Source organism: Marmota monax, unplaced genomic scaffold (genome assembly GCF_021218885.2).
Source record: "Marmota monax isolate L192 unplaced genomic scaffold, Marmota_monax_Labrador192_F-V1.1 WCK01_AAM20220418_F8-fsc00313, whole genome shotgun sequence".
NCBI lineage: Eukaryota > Metazoa > Chordata > Mammalia > Rodentia > Sciuridae > Marmota > Marmota monax.
This window is the reverse complement of record NW_026695173.1, coordinates 491,591-513,413: the sequence shown is the minus strand read 5'-3', so window position 1 is coordinate 513,413 and position 21,823 is coordinate 491,591. Positions and strand designations below refer to the sequence as shown.

The 21,823-nt window shown below is 34.4% G+C and overlaps 1 long non-coding RNA gene across 2 annotated transcripts; it reads left to right on the top strand.

Moving 5' to 3' along the window:
* The first annotated feature begins 2,740 nt into the window (after positions 1-2,740).
* On the top strand, positions 2,741-8,965 carry LOC124081876 (uncharacterized). Of its 2 annotated transcripts, none has more exons than XR_006848172.1 (4): positions 2,741-3,076; positions 7,167-7,377; positions 7,982-8,103; positions 8,516-8,965. It is a non-coding gene; the product is annotated as an uncharacterized LOC124081876 (long non-coding RNA). The 2 variants fall into 2 exon arrangements; XR_006848170.1 differs by having other exon boundaries at positions 7,916-8,103.
* Positions 8,966-21,823: the final 12,858 nt, after the last annotated feature.

The following is a 21,823-nucleotide window of genomic DNA, read 5'->3' as shown; positions in this document are numbered from 1 at the left end:
GTTACTTTGTTTTGCACTATACATATGGATTAAAATAGAACCACAAATGAAATACCGATTGTGTTAGCTGCTTGAAATTTTATATACACAGTAAGTTCTCTGTGGATTTTTTTCTTATTTAAGTACTTCTAAGCAGAAACACTCAGGGACAGCGTTTACTCACTTGCTTTCAGAGCTAGCAGGAGAATACCAATGTACTGAAAGAGCTGCAACAGTTGTATAATTGAATTTCTTTGATCTTTGGCAGGGTTCACCCTTTCACTAAATGTACTTTTTTACCCAAAGTTTGGCAATTTTAGTTTAAACGGCTTACTGACAGGAAGAGTTTGAATGTTCAGCTTTCACTTTTTTGCACTATATAGATTGAGGGAAATAGAACTACAAATCAAATTGGTTTATGATAGATGATTGAAACTTTACACACACCATCACTACTGTGTTCATTTTGTGTTATTGTTTTTCTGATAAATGTAGCTCTAAGTAACAGCACACAGAAACAGCTTTTGCTATCATCTCTTAAGTTGCTAGCAGATAAATTCTCATGTACTGAGATAGCTGCAATTTTTCAAAAAGATTTCTTTGATATTTGTAAGGATTCATAATTTCACTAAGCACACTTTGTTTTCCAATTTTGTTTCTGTTAGTTTCAATGGTTCTCAGACAGGAACAGTTTGAATTTTAATATTTCACTTCATTTTTCTCTATACAGATGAATGAAACTAGAGGTACAAATCAAACATGGTTTGTTCTAGCTGCTGGAATCTTGACATACACAATGAGTTTTCAGTGTCACTCTGTGGTTTGTATTAGGTTGAAGTATTTCCAAGAAGAAGCATGCAGGGACAGCTTTTAATCACACACTCTCAGAGATAACAGGATTATCCCAAAGTATTTCAAAAGCTGAAACAATATATTTTTTTTCTTGAATTTCTTAGATACTCAGCAGGATTTATCCATTTACTAAACACACTTTCTTCTCCAAGTTTTGTTATCCTAGGTTCATGTGTTTTAAGACAGGAAAAGATTGAATTTTCAGGTTTTACTTAATTTTGCACTGTGTAGGTGGATGAAAATAGAGCTGCAAATCAAACACTGTTTGTGCTCCCTGCTTAAAACCTGACATACACAATAAGTTATCAGTTCTCTCTCTATGGATTTTTCCTGTTTTGAAGTAGTAGTGAGCAGAAGCATGCAGGAACAGCTTTTACTGACTCACATTTTGAGCCAGCAGGAAAATCCCAATGTACTAAAAGAGCTGCAGCAATTTTTTTTTTATTTCTTTGATACTCAGCAGGGTTCACACTTTCACTAAACCCACTCTATATCCCATGTTTCACACTTCTAAGTTCCATGGTTTTCACACAGGAACTGTTTCCATCTCACTCTATAGTGCAATACAAGTATTCACTCTTTGGTTTGTTCCTGGTCAAAGTAGCTCTAAGCAGAGGCACACAGGAACAGCTTTCCCTAATAGTGCTTAAACAGCTATCAGGAAAATTCTTATATACTGAAAGTGCTGCACTCTTTTTTTCACTCTAGAGATTCTCTATCAGCCCTCAAGAAGCTCACAGAAAAATTCCCATGTACTGAAAGACCTGCAACATTTTTTTTTGTTTGATTTCTTTGATATTTGGCAGGATTAATCCTTTCACAAAACACAATATGTTCTCCATGTTGGTTTCTCCTAGGTTCAAGGGTTTGCAGACAGGAACACTTTGACTTTTCACATTTCACTTTATTTGGCAGTATACAGATGGATGAAAATAGAACTGCGTATCGAACATGGTTTTTGCTAGCTGCTTGAAACTTGACATAAAATCAGATCTCAGTGCTCTCTCTGTGGTTTGTTCCTGTTTGAAGTAATTCTAAGAAGAAGCACGCAGGGACATCTTTCACTAACTTGCTTTCAGAGCTAGCAGGAGAATGCCAATATACTGAAAGTGCTGCAACAATTTTTTTCTATGGATTTATTTGATACAAGGGAAGATTCATTATTTGAAGAAACACACATGGTTCTCCATGTCTGGTTCTCCTAGGTTCAAGAGTTCACAGAATGGAACAGTTTGAATTTCCAGGTTTCAATTCATTTTGTTCTATACATATAGATAAAAATAGAGCTCCAAATCAAACATGGTTTCTGCTAGATGTTGAAATTTCAAACACACAATCAGTTCTAAATATTCACTCTGTGGTTTGATCCTGGTCAAAGTAGTTTTAAGCAGAGAGACCTAGGAACATCTTTCTCTATCACAACTTTAGGAGTCAGCAGGAAAATTTTCATGTACTTAAAGGGCTGAATATATATATTTGTTGGATTTCATTGATAGTCAGAAAAATTCGTCTTTTCACTAAATACACTTTGTTTTCCAACCTCGGTTCTTCTTGGTTCAAGTGTACAGAAACAGAAATAGTTCAAACATGGTTTGTGGTAGATGCTTGAAACATGACATACAAAATGAGTAATCAGTACTCACTCTGTGGTTTGTTCATGGTTGAAATAATTCTATGTAATAGCATGCAGGAACAGCTTTTACTAATTCACTTTAGATAATAGCAGGAGAATCCCAATGTACTGTGTAGAGTGTCAGACATGACTACAAGCATGCTTGCAAATGAGACACCCTGCTGTCTTGGTTGAGCTTGCCTGAAAATGGGATGTTCCACCAACGTTTCGATGAAATGACTGTGAGAGTGCTTGCAAATGAGACGCCCTGGTGTCTTCAGTGAAGCTTGCCTGCAAACACGATGTTCTGCCAAGTGGTCTAGGAGGGCTCTGAGAAAATTTTTATCTGTTATTAACAAAGAGCAGAGCTCAGAATGCTCTGGTCCAAGAGTAGATTAAGCCATGAGAGGCAGGTTACTTCTGATTAGTAAGTTACTTCTGTATATTATGTTTAACAAGCTTAAAGACTGAGTCATTGCTGTTGGAATGCTGCCTTCTTTGTTCACAACACTATAAAAAGACTGCTGTATTCAATGAAGGGGCTCCTTCTGCTTCTTCTTCATTGTTCATGCTGACCTGCATTTGAGTTATTTGTGGTACTTGGCATAGTCCACAGGATCCTGCACCAAAAGGGTAAGCACCCCGGGTAGAAAAATGAAGGGGGGACTTTCAGAATTAACAAAGCACTGAAAAGGTATTCGACCCAGGTTGAGAAAACAAAAGGGAGATTTTCAGAATTAACATGGGATACTTCCAGTCCTTAAAGGAAAAATATGTGGAGTTACTGCAAGGATTATTATATTCCACAGGTATAAAACATCTCATAAGAGACTCAAGAAGTTATTTTAAATGATAGAATGTCATTGTTACAGGTTCCAGTATAAAACCAAGGTCCAGTTAAATTGAGAGAAATGGAAACTGGTTCAGAAAGAGCTCCATAAGCAGCATCATGCTAGAAATGTTATTTCTTTAAGGATTTGAACACTGTGTAGTGCTATTACTCAAGCATTACAATTATTAGAGAGAAATAATGAAAAGGGTTCTAATCATGAAAGCAAAGTTGATACATCAGAATCTGATACCAAAGTTAATAAAATGGAGCCCAAGGAAAATATCTGTGATACTGCAGATGATTTTTCTACATCAAACCTGGAAAATGAGCTGGGGATGTGGCTCAAGCAGTAGCGCGCTCGCCTGGCATGCGTGCGGCCCGGGTTCGATCCTCAGCACCACATACAAACAAAGATGTTGTGTCTGCCGAAAAACCAAAAAATAAATATTAAAATTCTCTCTCTCTCTCTCTCTCTCTCTCTCTCTCTCTCTCTCTCTCTCCCTCTCTCTAAAAAAAAAACCTGGAAAATAAGGGGGATTCAGAAAGTTCAGATAGCAACTCTAGTATGAAACAAATAATGGAGGCCTTTGTGGAAAAAATGAAATTAAAAAATCAATGGTCCTCTCTTAAACCTACTGTTCTTCCTAAGGCTTCTCTCTTTCAAATGACAAAGTCTAAAGTTGATGTGGGTAGAGAACAATAGTGCTTTTCATTTCCTCTTACTATGATATATGATGATGATGATCTTACAGCTTCCCATGGCTGTTTTGTTAATCCACCACATTTATTTTCTATAACTAGAAAACAAAACATAATCTCAAAATGATTGATTATAATCTCCAAATGATTGATTATAATTACACTGCATTGGAATACAAGTTTATAAAGAATTTAAAAGCTGCAATCTCTCAATATAGCACTTAGTGTCACTTTGTACTAGGTATGTTAGAAAATTTGGGAACTTCTAAATTACTTATTCCTTTGGACTGGGAGGCATTAGTAAAAACAGTTTTAGAAGGATCTCAGTGGTTATAATTTGGAAGTTGGTGTGAAGATGAGGCACGAAAACCAGCAAGAGAGAATGAGACTTATAATCCCCCTGGACCTATGGAGTATAAGTTAATGGGGAAAGGTAATTACTGTGCATTTAGAGAGCAGGCTCAGTATACAGATCAAGATATCCAACCAGTTTGACAGGTTTTCTTGAGAGCTTGGAGACATGTAATACCCAATGGTCAAGCACAAACTTCCACCATTAAAACCATATAAGGGGCTACTGAATCTTATACTGATATTCTTGCAAGACTGTGTAATGCTGTAATGATTTCAGTGGGTCAAGATCAAATAGCAAAGCTATTATTAAAAACATTAGCATTTAAAAATGCAAACCCTGAATGTAAACATATTTTTAGACGATTAAAAGAACAAACAAAACTACATTGAGTGAATATATGAGAGCTTGTTCTGGAGTGGGAGGGATTGAACATCAAACTTCCATATTTGCTGCAGTCATAGCTGCAGACTTTGAACCCAATAAATCGGGAACTTTTTTCAATTGTGGAAAAGTAGGTCATTTTCAAAAAGATTGTTGCAAACCTGAACTCGAAGTAGACTAAACTAATTACTGTCCGGTCATTTTTTCTAAGACACTTGCTTTTTCTTAGATTCTATATTTTTTGAGCTCATGATTTTGATCCTACAAACCTAGGGTAATGTTTTCATAATCAGTTCTATTTTTAATCAACTGTGGAGTTTTTAAATATTGCAGTGGAGATTTCACCTGAGAAAAGCTACAAGGCCTTTAATATTGTGTTATGTGTGCACCCTTGTGTTATGTGTTGTGTGTCTGTATGTGCATATGTCCATATACCATGTACATGATAGGAAGATTGGCAGATATATGAGGATCACTCATAAAAAAATTAAAAAAAGATGAATCCAAATATTTTTGATTCACGTGATTTAAATGGTTCAATTTAAATTGGGTGAACAAAAAACTTGTAAGCTTAATTTTCAATGCATCTTATTTTTCAAAATAAATAAGATGTCTTTAAAATTAAGCTTAAAAGTTTTTCTAGGTGTTCAAAAAATACTAATAAAATGTTGATGTCTATGAAGTGTCTGATATGCTTTAGTTCTAGGACTTTTTTTCAACAGAACTTTTCTTCTACAAGGAAGAAATGGCTAACACTGTTCATTACGCTTGTCTGATGTTTTGATAAAATAAGGAAAGTAAATTAGACATAGGATTACTCATTTATAAGTACTTTTGTTAAATATCTGATTGATTAACAAAGTTAATATGCTAAATGTTAAATATAACATTGGGTACTCATAACTCCTTGCATTGCATTGGGTAACATTATTGATGATATTGTAAGTTGGTAAATGTAGAAAAAAAGATATAAAGTTGCTTTGTCATCCCTGATACTTAGACACTGTGTTTTCATGAAATGATAAACAGATGTGATTCTAGATACAAGAGTTTATACAAGATCTCTTTATACAAAAGTTCAAAATTTCAACTGCTTCAATTAAGAGTAATGTAAGTAAAAACAAGTATTTCTTTTTATTAATATAAAATAATCTGCCTAAAATTTACAAGGAATTTAAACTTAGAAATTTCAAAAATTTACAAGTATTGTTTTAAAATGTGAAAAGAAAAAAAAAGTTAACAGATGGAAAGGAAAATAATATTAGAAGGTTCTAGATTTGAAAATCATATTTAATAGAAAAAAAGGGGTGTTTCTTTATAAGAGATACTTTATGTGATAAAGTAAATAAGACTTTTTAAGTAATTGATAAAGAAGGTCTGTGTAAGTTTGTCTTCACAATCAGTCATATGTTAAAAGGACAAAGATTTCTTAAAACATTAGTTTACCCATAACCTTGTGTTTTAATCAGTTGTTTTTCTTATTTCCAGAGCAAGTAATCTTACAGAAATTAAGAATAGTGTTTTTTAGAGAATGGTACCATGTTATTTTTTTAAAAGCTAAACTTGATTAATATAAAAACATAAATGTAATTGTGGTGCTATTAATATGTTCTTATCTTCCATATATACAAGTCTATATGGTAGTAGCTTTAAAAGAGCAGTATATCAAACTAGTGTTCTAAAGTAGTATGAAATTTTAGGCTTAAGAGGAAAGAAATATTGGAGATTTATTTATATCATTTGATGTTCTATTACTGGACCTGTTATCAATAAGATATTTAAAGTTTTATGTTACTTTTTACACTGATGTACAACTTAAATGTATGTTTAAGTCAATGAGAGAGTAATCTGCATTATGGTTAATATTGTAACACACAAAAGTACTTTTCTATTTTTTACAAAATGTTTAAATCTTTCAGCCTTTCTTTATTTCATGTTTTAAATGTTATATCATATTATGTTAGCTAATATTTACGTGAACTTGAGCACAATTTATTTGAGCTTTATAAAATGATGTTCAAAAAGCAAAGATCAACCTCCAAACTACAGCATTTTACTTAATATTTATTAAAAGCCCCACCTTGCTTAAGATAAGGCTCTGTGTCCCATTCCACTTCATCTGAAAATGACTACAAAAGAAGTATGCTAGATTTCAGTACATTTAAGATTGTGACCCAAAGTTGGTTTTTGTCAAAATTACTAGGATCTCAAAGAGGGGAAAAATGGCTATGGCTTATATACCTAAAAATATACTTAATAAAATCTTACTAACTTTAAATTTTTAAATGTTTGGTCAGCTTCTGAGGTTCCTGCAGCCCTGCAACATTTCTCAACATTTAAATCACAGCCATTATTTCAAAAGTCGGAAATACATATATGGTACAGGCATGAAAATAAAGTGTGGATTTCTGGGTCATTGCACCATATGGGAATGGGGTTTGCTTTTATTTCTACAGGCAAAATGCCTTTTTAGGTACCTTCAGGACTTATCAAATTGCAGAATGAGTGACCCATTTGTCAGACAATTTCAGGAGCTGGCAATGCAGAGAACCTCTACGATGGTGACAGAAACAGCAGAATCCCCAACATGAGGACAGATGTAAAGGTTGACTCAAGAAGCTGAAAAAAAATCTTCTATTAGCTTTGCTTGCAATTATTAATTTCCAGGTAAGTACAGTTTCTGCTCATTCTTTTGATAATTTGGCCTATGTTCCTAATCCTCCTTCAGTGCATGCTGTTTCCTGGGGAGAACTTGATGTTTGTGTATGTAATGATAATATTAATTTCTTCCCTCCTCCAGTATTTGGGGGAATTGAAGATATACCATTCCATAAAAATCTGTGTAATATTTCTAATATAACTGTAGCTGTTGAAGGAGTTCCATTGTGTAAAGGGGCTTGTTTTTTTCTGTTTACTTCTTATAGCACATAATGATTCTCATTCTTATATTACTTGGGGAACATTATCATGTGTAGACTGTTTTTTTTTTTTTACTCAATGTATAGATAGAACTAATTGGGGTTTAATAGAATTTAATAATTATTCTTAGTTATTGTTAAAACTCACATGGAACTGTGGAAGCCTGTTAATTTGACTTGGCCTTGGTCTGATCCTTTGTCTGTTACTAATTTGTTCAATGCTGTTCAAGTTTTGTTACACTGCTCATGACAATTTATAGAAATAGTTATAGCTTCAATCCTTGCAGTTGCTTCTGTAAATGCCACAGCTATGATAGCTGGCATTGCTTTGATTCAAGAAATTCAAACTGCAGATTTCATGAGTGCATGGGATCAAGATGCTCATTTATTATGGCAACAACAAAAGGTTTTAGACTCTCAATTGAATACAGATGTGATAAATCTACAACATACTGTTTCCTGGCTTGGCAATCAAGTAAGTATTTTGGCTACCACAAGTGTTTTGAAGTGTGACTGGGATTCTTCTCATATTTGTGTGACTCCTGTGCCATATAATACAAGTGATTCCAGGGATGCTTTTAAAAGATGGTAAAATGGACATCAAAATTTAACTTTAGAAATTATGAATTTGGAAAAAACTATTATGAACACCTTTAGTAAGACATTACCTGAATTGACAAGATCTGACCTCTTACTAGAATTGTCTTCAAATATTGCTAATTTGAATCCTTTATGTCATTTCTCTACCTTGTTGTCAACTTCTTTTGGTAACACTGTAACAATTTTTGTTTTATGTTTTGTTTTATATAGTCTTCCAAAGTCGGAAAAAGTGAAAGCAATTGAAACATAAAATTTCTCTAATTGTTTCTGCTTTGACTCATTTACAGAAACAAAATGAAGGCGATATAGAAAATCAGACATGACTATGAGTGTGCTTGCAACAAGTCGCCCTGCTGTCTTGGTGGAGCTTGCCTTCAAAAAGGATATTCAGCCAAGGTTTAGATAAGGTGACTGTGAACATGCTTGCAAATGAGATGCCTTGCTGTCTTTGATGGAGCTAGCCTGCAAACTGGATGTTCTTCCAAGTACAGTAGGAGGGCTCTGAGAAAATTTTATCTGTTGTTAGCAAAGAGCGGAGTTCAGAATGCTCCAGCCCAAGAGTAGATTAAGCCATGAGAAGCACATAACTTTTGATTAGTAAGTTACTTCTGTATATTATGTTTAGCTAGCTTAAAGACCTGAATCATTGGTTTTGGAATGCTGCCTTTTTTGTTCACAATACTATAAACAGACTGCTGTATTCAATAAAGGGGCTTCTGCTTCTTCTTCCTTGTTTATTTTGACCTGAGTTTGAGTTATTTACAACATTAGTGAAAGAGCTGCTACAATTTTTTTTAATTGGTTTTCTTTGATACTTGGTAGGCTTCATCCTTTCCCTATCCCCACTTTGTTCCCAAAGTTTGGGAATCCTAGGTTCAACAGTTTTCACACAGGAAAAGTTTGGATTTTAAGGTTTCACTTTGTTTGGCAATATAGAGATGGATGGAAATAGAGCTACAAATCAAATATGGTTTTTCTAGATGCTTGAAACTTCATGCAAACAACCAGTTAAAGTGTTCACTTTGTGATTTGTTCCTGGTCCAAGTAGCTCTAATCAGAGGCATGCAGGAACAGCTTTCTATATCAGTGCTTTATGAGCTAGAAGAAGAATTTCAATGTACTGAAAGAGATGCAAATATTTATTCATTGAATCTCTTTAATACTTGGCAGCATTCATTTTTTCACTAAACACACTTTGTTCTCTAAGTTTACTTCTCTTAGATTCAATGGGTTGCAGAGAGAAACGTTTTGAATTTTCAGGTTTTATTTTGTTTTGCGCTACACAGGTGGATGAAAATAGAGCTGCAAACCAAAAAAAGTGTTTACTAGCTGCTTGAACCTTGACATACAAAATTAGTTCTCAGTGCTCATTTTGAGGTTTGTCTGTGTTGAAGTTCTTTTAAGCAGAACTACACAGAAAAACTTTTAAGAACTTGCTTTAGGAGCTTCCAGGAGAATCCCAATATACTGAAAGAGCTGCAAGAATTTTTTAATAGGATGTATTTGATACTTATCAGGGTTCAAAATTTCACTAAACCCAAATTGTACCCCAAGTTTGGGACTCCTAGGTTCAACCGTTTGTACACAAGAACAGTTTAAATTTTCAAGTTTCACTTTGTTTTGCACGATACAGATGGATGCAAATAGGGTTACAAATCAAACATGGTTTGTGCAAGATGCTTCAAACATCACTTAAACAATCAGTTCTAAGTGAACAATCTGTGGATTGTTCCCATGTACTGAAAGAGCTATAAATTGTTTTCATTGTATTGCTTTGATACTCAGCAGAATTCATTCTTCCATGAAACACTTTATTCTCCAAGTTTGGTTCAACTAAGTTCAAAGGTTTGTATAAAGGAAGAGTTTGAATTTTCAAGTTTCACTTCATTTTGCACTATGTAGGTGGAAGAAAATAAAGCTGCAAATCAAATACAGATTTTGTTAGATTCACACACTCAATGTGCCCTAAGTTTTCACTCTGTGTTTTTTTTTCCTAGTGAAAGTAACTATAAGCAGAAGCACGCAGAAGTGGGTTTTTATCAGTGCTTTAGGAAATACCAGGAAAATGAGAATGTACTGAAAGAGCTTCAAATTTTTTTTCCCTTGGATTTCCTGATAGTTTTCAGACTTCATACTTTCACTAAATAATCTTTGTTCCCCAAATTTGGTTCTCCTAGGTTCAATGGTTTACAGAAAGGAACATATTGAATTTTCAGTATTCATGATATTTTGCACTATACACATGGATGGAAACAGAGATACAAATCAAAAAATGTTGGTGCTATATTCTTGAAACTTCACAAACACAAGCAGTTCTATGTTTTCACTCTGTTGTTTGTTCCTGGTCAAGTAGCTCTAAGCATAGGGATGCAAAAACAGATTTTATTATCAGTGTTTTAGGAGCTAGAAGGAAATTTCACATGGAAAGAAAGAGCTGCAAAATTTATTCTTTTGATTCCTTTGGTACTAAGCAAGACTCATCCTTGCACTAAATACACTTTGTACCCAAGTTTGATTCTCTTTTGTTCAATCGTTTGCAGATAGGAGCATTTTGAATTTGCAGGTTTCTCTTCATTTTGCACTATAGAAAGGGAAGGAAATAGAGCTGCAAATCAAATACAGTAGGTACTAGATGCTTGAAACTTCAAGCACCCAATATAGTCTAAGTGTTCACACTATGGTTTGTACCAGGTGAAAGAAGCTCTTAGTGGAGGCCAGCAGAAATGGCTTTCTCTATCAGTGCTTTAGAGCTACCAGAAAATTTCCCATGAACTGAATAAGCTGCTATTTTTTTTTTAATTTCTTTGATACTCTACAGGATTCATCCTTTCACTAAACAAACTTTGTTCTCCAAGTTTGGTTCTCCTTGGATCACAGTTTGCAATCAGAAGCAGTTTCAATTTGCAGGTTAGACGTCATTTTGCACTGTAGTGGTGGGTGGAAATAGAACTGCAAATCAAACACTGTTGGTGCTAGAAGCTTTAAATTTCATACATCCAATCTTTTCTAAGTTGTCACACTGTGGTTTCTTCCTGGTGAAAGTGGCTCCAAGAAGAGGCATGAAGAAATGTCTTTCTCTATCAGCACTCTAGGAGCTAACAGGAAATTTCCCATGTACTGAAACAGATGCAAATATGGTTTTATTGGATTTACTTGATACTCGGCCAGATTCATCCTTTCACTAAATACACTTTTTTTTTTGCCCATATTTGGTTCTCCTGTGTTTAATGGTTTGCACACAGGAACAGTTAGAATTTTCATGGTTCACTTCATTTTGTATAATACAGTTTGATGGATATAGAGCTGCAAATCAAACATGGTTTGTGCTAGATGCTTGAGACTTCACAAAACCTATCCATTCTAACTTTTCACTCTGTGGTTTGTTCCCGGTAAAAGTAGCTCTAAGCAGAGGCAAACAGAAATGACTTTCTTCATCAGTGTTTTTGGAGCTAACTGGACAATTCCCATGTACTGAAAAAGCTGCAACTTTTTTTTCTTTGGATTTTTTGATACTCTGTTGGATGCATCCTTTCACTAAACACACTTTGTTCCCCAACTTTGGTTCTCCTTGGTTGAATGGTTTGCAGAGAGGAAGAGTTTGAATTTTCAGTTACACTTCTTTTTGCACTATAGAAATGAATGGAAAGAGAGATGCAAATCGAATACAGTTGGTGCTGGATGCTTGAAACTTCACACACCCAATATGTTGTGTGTGTTTACACTATGGTTTGTACCAGGTGAAAGAAGTTCTAAGTAGAGACAAACAGAAATGGCTTTCTCTATAAGTGCTTTAGGAGCTTCCAGGACAATTCCCATGTACTGAAAGAGCTGCTAAAATGTTTTCATTGAATTTCTTTGATAGTGGACAGGATTCATTCTTTCACAAAACACACTTTGTTCCCTGAGTTTGATTTTTCTATGTTCCAAGGTCTGAAGACAGAAACAGTTTAAGTTTTCAGTTTCACTAAATTTTGCACTATACTGATGGATATAAATAGAACTTCAAATTAAACATGGTTGATGCTAGATGCGTGAACCTTTATACAGCCAATCCATTCTAAGTGTTCACTCTTTGGTTTGTTCCTGGTTAGAGTGGCTCAAAACAGAGGCATGCACAAATGCATTTCCCTATCAGGACTTTAGGAGCTACCAGGACACTTCATATCTACTGAAAAAGCTTCAAAAATGTTGTCATTCAAATACTTTGATACTCGGCAGGATTTATACTTTCAAGAAAAACATTTTATTCCCCAAGTTTGATTATCCTATGTTCAATGGTTTGCAGACACAAGAAATTCAAATTTTCAGTATTCACTTCGTTTTGCATTAAAGAGGTGGATGGAAATAGAGCTTCAAATCAAATATAGTTGGTGCTAGATGGTTGATACTTCACAAACCCAATCCATTCTAAGTGTTCATTCTGTAGTTTGTTCTTGGTGTAAGTAGCTTCAAGCAAAAAAGGGACGCAGAAATGGCTTTCCTATCAGTACATCAAGAGCTATTAGGACAATTCCAATGTACTGAAAGTACTGCAATTTTTTTTGTTGGATTTCTTTGATACTTTACAGGATTCATCCTTTCAAAAAACACACTTTGTTTACCAAGTTTGTCTCTCCTATGGTGAATGGTTTGTAGACAGCAAAAGTTTGAATTTCATGTTTCACTTTGTTTTACATTATACATGTGGAAGAAAATAAGCTGCAAATCAAATACGGTTTGTGCTAGATGCTTGAAACTTCACACACAGAGAGAATTGTAAGTGTTCATTCTGTGGATTGTTCCTGGTGAAAGTAGCTCTAAGCCAAGGCATGCAGAAATGGCTTTCTTTTTCAGCACTTTAGGAGCTACCAAGAAAATTCCCATATACTGAACGTGCTGCCAATTTTTTTGTTGGATTTCTTTGATACTCATCAAGATTCATGCTTCCCCTAAACACCCTTCTTTCCTCATATTTGGATCTCCTTTGTTCATCACTTTGCAGACAGGAAATTTTCAAGTTTCACTTTATTTTACACTATACAGGTGAGTAGAAATAGAGCTGCAAATCAAATACTGTTGGTGTTAGAGGCTTGAATCTTTACAAACCAAGTCTGTACTAAATGTTCACTCTATATCTTGATCCTGGTGAAAGTAGCTTCAAGCAGAGGAAGGTAAAAATGTCTATTCTATCAGTGCTTTAGGAGATACCAGGACAATTCCAATTTACTGAAATAGCATAAAAATGTTGTCATTCCAATGCTTTGTTACTCAGAAGAATTTTTCCATACTTTCACAAAACACCTTTGTTCTGCAAGTTTGATTTTCTTAGATTAAATGGTTTGTAAAGAGAAATAGTTTGATTTTTCAGGTTTCACTTCATTTTACACTATACAGGTGGATGGAAATAGAGCTGCAAATCAAATATGGTTTGTGCTAGATGCTTGAAACTTCACACACCCAATCCTTTCTAAGTGCTCATTCTGTGGCAAAAGTAGCTCTAAGCAGAGGTATACAGAAATGTTTTTTTTTTTTTTATCAGTGCTTTAGGAGTGACCAGGAAAATTCCCATGTACTTAAAGTGCTGTAGAATTTTTTTCTTTGGATTTATTTGATACTTAGTAGGATTTTTCCTTTCACTAAATGAACTTTGTTCTCCATGTTTGGTGTTTATATTTTCAATGGTTTGTAGACAGAAACAGTTTGAATTTGCAGATTTCACTTCATTTTCCTCTTTACAGGTGGATGGATATACAGCTGAAAATCAAACACAGTTTGGGCTGGATGCTTGTAACTTCACACAACCAATTCATTCTAAACGTTGACTCTGAGGTTTGTATTTGGTGAAAATAACTCAAAGCAGAGACACTCAGAAACAGCTTTATTTATTAGTGCATTAGGAGCTACCAAAAAAAATTCCCATGTACTGAAAATGCTGCAAAACTTTTTTCATTGGATTTCTGTGATACTCGGAAGGATTAATCCTTTCACTAAACACACTTTGTTTCCCATATTTGGTTCTTCTTGTTCCAATGGTTTGCAGACAGGTACCATTTGAATTTTCAGGTTTCACTTCATTTTGCACTATAAAGATGAATGGAAATACAGCTTCAAATAAAATATTGTTGGTGCTAGATGCTTGAATCTTCACTCACCCAATCATTAATTTGGAATCCTAGGTTCAATGGTTTGCACACAGGATGAGTTTGAATTTTCAGAATTCACTTTCTTTTCCACAATAAAGAAGAATGAAAATAGAGCTACAAATCAAACATGGTTTGTGGTAGATGCTTGAAACGTCACACACACAATCAGTTCTAAGTGTTCACTCTCTGGGTTCTTCCTCATCAAAATAGCCCTGAGAACATGCACTTAGGAACAGCTTTCTCTATCAGTGCTTCAGGAGCTAACAGAAAAATTCTCATGTATGAACGAGCTACAACAATTTTTTTATTGGATTTTTTTAAAACTCGGAAAGATTTATCCTTTCACTGAACACACTTTGTTACCCAATTTTGATTTTCCTAGATTTAAGGGTTTGCAGAAAGCATTTGGATTTCTTTGATACTCTTCTTGGTTTACCCTTTCAATAAACCAACTTGATACCCAAAGTATGAAACTCCTAAGTTTAATTGTGGTAACACAGGAAAAGTTTGAATTTTTACGTTTTACTTTGTTTGGCACTATAGACATGGAGGAAATACAGCTAAACATCAAACATGTATTTGGCTCGCTGCTTGAAACTTGACATACACTATCAGTTCTTAGTGCTCACTCTGTTGATTGTTTTTGGTTTATTTACTACTATGAAAAAGCATGCAATAACAGCTTTTACTATCTCACCTTAGTAACTAGCAAATAACTCACAATGTACTGAAAATGCTGCAACAATTTTTTTATTGGAATACTTTTATACTCAGCAGGGTTCAAAATTTCACTAAACCCACTTATAGCCCAAGTTTTGGATGTCTAGGTTTAATAGTTTGCACACAGAAACAGGTTGAGGTTTCAGGTTTCACTTGGTTTGGCATTACAGAGATGGAAGCAAATAGAACTAAGAATTAAAGATGTTGTCTGTTACGTGCTTGAAACTTCACACACACCATCAGTTCAAGGGTTCACTATTTGGTATTTTCATCATCAAAATAGCTCTAATCAAAGGCACTCAGGTACACCTTTCTCTAAGAGCGTTTTAGGAGCTTGGAGGAAAATTCACATGTACTGAAAGAGCTTTCATAAATTTTTCATTGAATTTTTTTATACTCAGATACATTCATCATTTCACTAAACACACTTTGTTCCTTAAGTTTAATTCTCCAAGTTTCAAGTGTTTGCATACAGGAACAGTTTGGATTCTCTTGTTTTTTTTTTTTTAGTTTTTCACCATACACGTGGAAGAAAATAGACCTGCAAATCAAACACTGTATGTTCCAGCTGCTGAATCTTGACATACCCAATAACTTCTCAGTGCTCACTTTGAGGTTTGTTTATTGTGTAAGTGCTTCAAAGCTAAAGCACACAGAAAGAGCTTTTACTAACATGCTTTAGGAGAAAGCAAGAAAATCCCAATGCAGTGAAAGAGCTGCAACAATTTTTTTGTTGAATTTCTTTGATACTCAGCAGGTTACACCCTTTCATAATCCCATTTTTCGCCAAGTTTGGCACTTCTAGTTCCAAAGGTTTGCACACAAGAAGGATTTGAATATTCAGGGTTCACTTTGTTTTCCACTATAGACATAGATGCAAATAGAACTTCAAATAAAACATGGTTGTTCATAAATAGTTGAATCTTCACACACACAATCAGTTTTATGTGGTCACTCTATGTTATTTTTTCGTCAAATAAGTTTTTTAAGAAGAGGCACACAGGAACACCTTTCTCTATAAACTCTTTCAGAGCTAGCAAAAAATATGCAATGCAATTAATGAGCTGAAACATTGTTTTCATTTGATTTCATTGATACTCAGCAGGATGCATCTTTTCATGAAACACATGTTGTTCTCCCATTTTGGTTCTTCTAGGTTCAATGGTGTGAAGAAATAAACAGTTTGAATTTTCAGGTTTTACTTCATTTTACTCTATACAGGTGGTTGAAAATAGAGCCTCAAATCAAACACAGTTTTTGGCAGATGCCTAAAACTTGACATACACAATCATTTTTCACTTGCCACTTTGTGGTTTTTCCTGGTGAAAGTACTTCTAAGCAAAAGCAAGCAGGAACAGCTTTTACTAAGTTGCTTAAGGAGCTAGCAGAAGAATCCTAATATACGGAAAGAGCTGCAACAATTTTTAGTTTGTATTTTTTGATACGTGGCTGGGATCACTCTTTCAATAAACACACTTTGTCCCTCATGTATGCAACTCCTAGTTTCAATGTTTTGTAAAGAGGAATACTTTGAATTTTCTGGTTTCACTTTGTTTTGCACTGAAGCTACAAATCAAACACGGTTTGTGCTAGATGCTTGAAACTTCACTCACACAATCAGTTTTCAGTAGTCACTCTGTGATTTGTTCCAGGTTGAAAAATTTCTTTCTTTCTTTCTTTCTTTCTTATTAGTTGAAAAATTTCTAAGAAGAAGCACTCATGAACAGCTTAGACTTACTAACTTTAGGAACTAGCAGGAGAATCACAATTTACTGAAAAAGCTACAACAATTTTTTTTCTTAGAGTTATTTGATACTCTGAATTGTTCCCCCTTAAACTAACAATATTGAAGCCCAAGTTTTGGGCTCCTAGGTTCAATGATTTACACACAGCAAAAGTTTGAATTTTCTGGTTTCCGTTTGTTTTCCACAATTGAGATGGATAAAAAGAGAGCTACAAATCAAACATGGATTGTGCTATATGCTTGAAACCTCACACCCACAATCAGTTCTAAGTGTTCACTCTGTGGTTTTTTCCCTGATCAAAATAGTGCTAAGCTCAGGCACAGATTTCTCTATCAATGCTTCAGGAGCTAGCAGGAAAATTCCCATTTATGAATGAGCAGCAGCAATTTTTTATTGGATTTCTTTTATACTCAGAAGGATTTATCCTTTCACTGAACACACTTTGTTCTCCAATTTTATGTGTGAAATCTGTGATGTTTTAAGCTACTATCAGAAACCATCTTTGACTTTGAGCTTTATTTCTATCCATCTCTGCAGTGCCAAACAAATGTTCAATCATTTGAAGAAGGAAAAGTTTGAATTTTCTGGTTTCACTTTATTCTGCATTATAAAGGTGTTTGAAAATAGACCTTCAAAGCAAACACTGTTTTAGTTAGCTTCTTAAAACTTGATACACAATAAGATTTCAGTGGACACTCTGTGGTTTCTACTGGTTGAAGTACTTTGAATCAGAAGCAAGCAGGTTCAGCTTTTACTATGTTCCTTTAAGATTTAGCAATAGAATGCTAATATACTGAAAGAACTGCACCATTTTTTATTGAATTACTTTGATACTTGTGAGGGTTCACCTGTTCAATTAGTCAACTTGATACTCCATGTTTGGAACTACTAGTTCAATGGTTGGCACACAAGAAAAGTTTGAATTTTCAGGTTTTACTTATGTGGCATTATAGACATAGATGGAAATACAGCTATACATCAAACACGTTTTGGCTACCTGCTTGAAACTTGACATGCACAATAATTTCTCAGTGCTCCATCTGTGGTTTGTTCCCAGTTGATATGCTATTGTGTAAAAACATGCAGTAACAGATTTTACTATCTCACCTTAGTAGCTAACAGGAGATTTAAAATCTACTGCTAATCCTGCAACAATTTTTTTCATTGGATTTCTTTGCAGAGTTCAAACTTTCACTCAACTCATTTGAAGCCCAAATTTGAGAATCCTAGTTTTAACGGTTTGCATTCAGGAACAGTTTCAGGTTTCAGGATTCACTTTACTTGGCACTACAGAGATGGTTGGAAATGGAGCTAAAATTCAAAGATGGTTTCAGCTAGGTGCTTGAAACTTCATAAACAGCATCAGTTTTAAGGGTTTACTATATTGTATTTTCATTTTCAAAAAAGCTCTAATCAAAGGCACCCAGGAACTGCTTTCTCTAAGAGCATTTTAGGAGATAAGAGGAAAATTCACATGTACTGAAAGGGTTTTAATAAATTTTTTTTGATACTTCAAAAAAAGATGCTGAAATCTTGACATACACAATGACATCACAGTGCTTAGTTTGTGGGTTTTTCCTTGTGTAAGTAATTCAAAGGTGAAGCATGCAGAAACAACTTTTACTAACTCACTTTAGGTGATAGCAAGAGAATCACAAAGTACTGAAAGAGCTGCAACAATTTTTTTGGATAGATTTCTTTTTTTGGGGGGGAGAAAATATGGATGGATTTCTTTATACTTGTCAGGGTTCATCTTTTCAATAAACCCACTTTGTTTCCCATGTTTGTCACTTTTAGGCTCAACAATGTGCACACAAGGACTATTTGAATTTTCATGTTTCACTTTGTTTTGCACTATTGACATGGATGCAAATAGAAATTAAGAACAAACATTGCTTTTGCTAAATGCTTGAAACTTCACACACACAATCAGATTTATGTGGTCACTTTATTGTTTTTTCAGGTCAGAGAAGTTTTACAAAGAGGCACACAGGAAGAGCTTTCTCTATCAGCTCTTTCAGAGCTAGCAGAAATATCCAAATCTATTAATATGCTGAAACATTTTTTTCAATTGATTACATTGATACTTAGTAGGATGTGTCTTTTCATGAAACAAATGTTGTTTTCTCATTTTGTTTCTTCTAAGATTAAGTGTGTAGAGAAAGGGACAGTTTGAATTTTCAGGTTTCACTTCATTTTACTCTATACAGGTGGATGAATATAGAACCTCAAATAAACACGATCTCTGGTAGAAGCTTAAAACGTGACATACACAATCAGTTTTCACTTGTCACTTTGTGGTTTTTCCTGGTGGAAGTATTTTTAAGCAAAAACAAGCAGGAACAGCATTACTAAGTTGCTTTAGCAGCTAGCAGAATAATACTAATATACTGAAAGAGCTGCAACAATTTTTAGGTTGGACTTTTGGTATGTGACTCATTCACCCTTTCACTAAACCCACTTTGTACCCCAAGTCTAGGACTACAAAGTTTAATTGTTTGAACAGAAGAACTCTTTGAATTTCTGGTTTCACTTTGTATTGAACTATAGGGATGAATGAAAATACAGCTTCAAATCAAACGTGTTTTTTTGCTAGATGCTTGAAACTTCACTCACACAATCAATTATCTGTGTTCACTCTGTGATTTGTTACACGTTGAAGAATTTCTAAGCATAAGCACATAGGAACAGCTCAGAGTTACTAAATTTAGGAGCTACCAGGAGAATCACAATATACTGAAAAAGCTAAAAAATTTTTTTCTTAGAATTATTTGATGCTCAGAAGTGTACCCCCTTTCCTAAAAACACTGAAACCCAAGTTGTGGACTCCTAATTTCAATGGTTTGAACTAAGGAATAGTTTGAAATGTCAGGTTTTACTTCGTTTTGCACTATATGAATGAATGAATATACAGCTGAAAATCAAACAAGGTTAACCTAGATGCTTGAAACTTTACACACAGGACTAGTTCTAAATGTTCACTCTATGGTTAGTTCCTGGTAAAACTAGCTCTAAGCTGAGGTATGCTGGAAATGCTTCCTCTCTTAGCACTTTTTCAGTTATCAAGAAATTTTGCATGGACTGAAAGAGCTGCAAAATTTTGTTCATTGTATTTCTTTTATACTCCACAAGATTTATTCTTTCACTAAACACACTTTGTTATTCAAGTGTTGTTTTTCTAGATTCAAGTGTTTGCAGAGAGCAATAGTATAAAATTTCCAGTTTCAGTTCATTTGGCACTATACATGTGGATGAAAATAGAACTTCAAATGAAACGTGGTTGTGCTAACTTCTTGAAAATTGAGATACACAATCAATTCTCAGTGCTCACTCTGTGGTTTGTTCCTGGTTGTAGTAATTCTAAGCAGAAGCCCACAAAAGCATCTTTTACTAACTCGCATTAAGAGCCAGCATGGGAATCCTAATGTACTGAATGATCTGTAATTTTTTTTTTATTGTAATACTTTGATAATCAGTAGGGTTCATCCTTTCCCTAAAAACACTTTGTACCCCATGTTTTATACTCCTATGTTAAGAGTTAGCAAACAGGAACCATTTGAATTTTTAGGTTTCACTTTGTATTGCACTATAGAAATGGATAAAATTACAGCTACAAATCAAATATGGCTTGCACTAGATGATGGAAATTTCACACACACAATCACTTCTCAGTGTTCACACTGTTATTTATTCTAGGTCATGTAGCTCTAAGCAGAAGCATTCAGGAACAACTTTTACTAACTTGCTTTAGGAGCCAGAAGGAGAATCCCAATGTACTGAAAGAGCTGCCAAAATTTTTTCATTGGATTTTTTTTTTATCCTTGGTTGAAGTCAGCCTTTCACTATACCCACTTTGTACACCAATATTGTACTCATTGGTTCAATGATTCACACACAGGAACAGTTTGAATTTTCAGATTTTACTTGGTTTTGAATATATAGATTGGTGGAAAGAGAGCTCCAAATCAACACCATTTGTGCTAGGTTCTTGAAACTTCATGCAAACAGTATGTTCTAATTATTTACTCTGTGGTTTGTTCCTGCTCAAAGTAGTTCTAAGCAGAAGCATGCAGGAGCTGCTTTGTCTATCAGTACTTTAGAATATGGCAGGAAAATTCCCTCAGACTAAAGAGCAGTAATATTTTTTTTTCATTTCATTTTGTTGATACTCAGCAGGATTTATCCATTCAAAAAACAAATTTTTTTAAAAGTTTTTTTTTTTTTTTTACTAAACTCAAGCATTTGCAGACAAGAACAGTTTGAATTTTCAGGTTGAATTTTGCACTATATATGTGGATTAAAATGGAACTAAAATCAAGCATGGTTTGTGCTACCTGCTTGAAACTTGACATACACAATCAGTTCTTGTTGCTAACTCTGTAATTTATTCTTGGTTTAAGTTGTTCTAATTAAAAGCACACAGAAACAGCTTTTGCTAACTCACATTAGATTCTAGCAGGACAATGCCAATTTACTGATAGAGCCAAAAGCAAAAGTTTTTAAAATTCTTCGATACTTGATAGGGTTCACACTTTCACTAAACCAAATCTGTACCCCAATTTTGGGACTCCTATGTTCAAGACTTTGCACACAGGAACACTTTCAAATTTTGTGTTTCAATTTGTTTTGCATTATCGAGATGGATTAAAGTAGATCTACAAAACAACCTCAGTTTGTGCTTGCTGTTTGAAAAATGACATACAGTTAATCACAGTGCTTACACTTGGTGTCTTCCTGGGTCAAGTAATTCTAACCAGAAGAGAAGGAACATATTCTATTAACTATCTAAAAAACAGTAACCAGACACCCAATATACTGAAAGAGCTGAAATTTTTTTTTTCGTGGGATTCATTTAATAAAAGGCAGAGTTCACCCTTTATCTATACCCACATTTTACCCCATGTTTGGGACTCCTATGTTCAATGGTTTTCACACAGGAAGAGTTTAAATTTTTAATTTTCACTTGGTTTTGTACTGTAAAGATGGATGTGAATAGAGAAACATATCA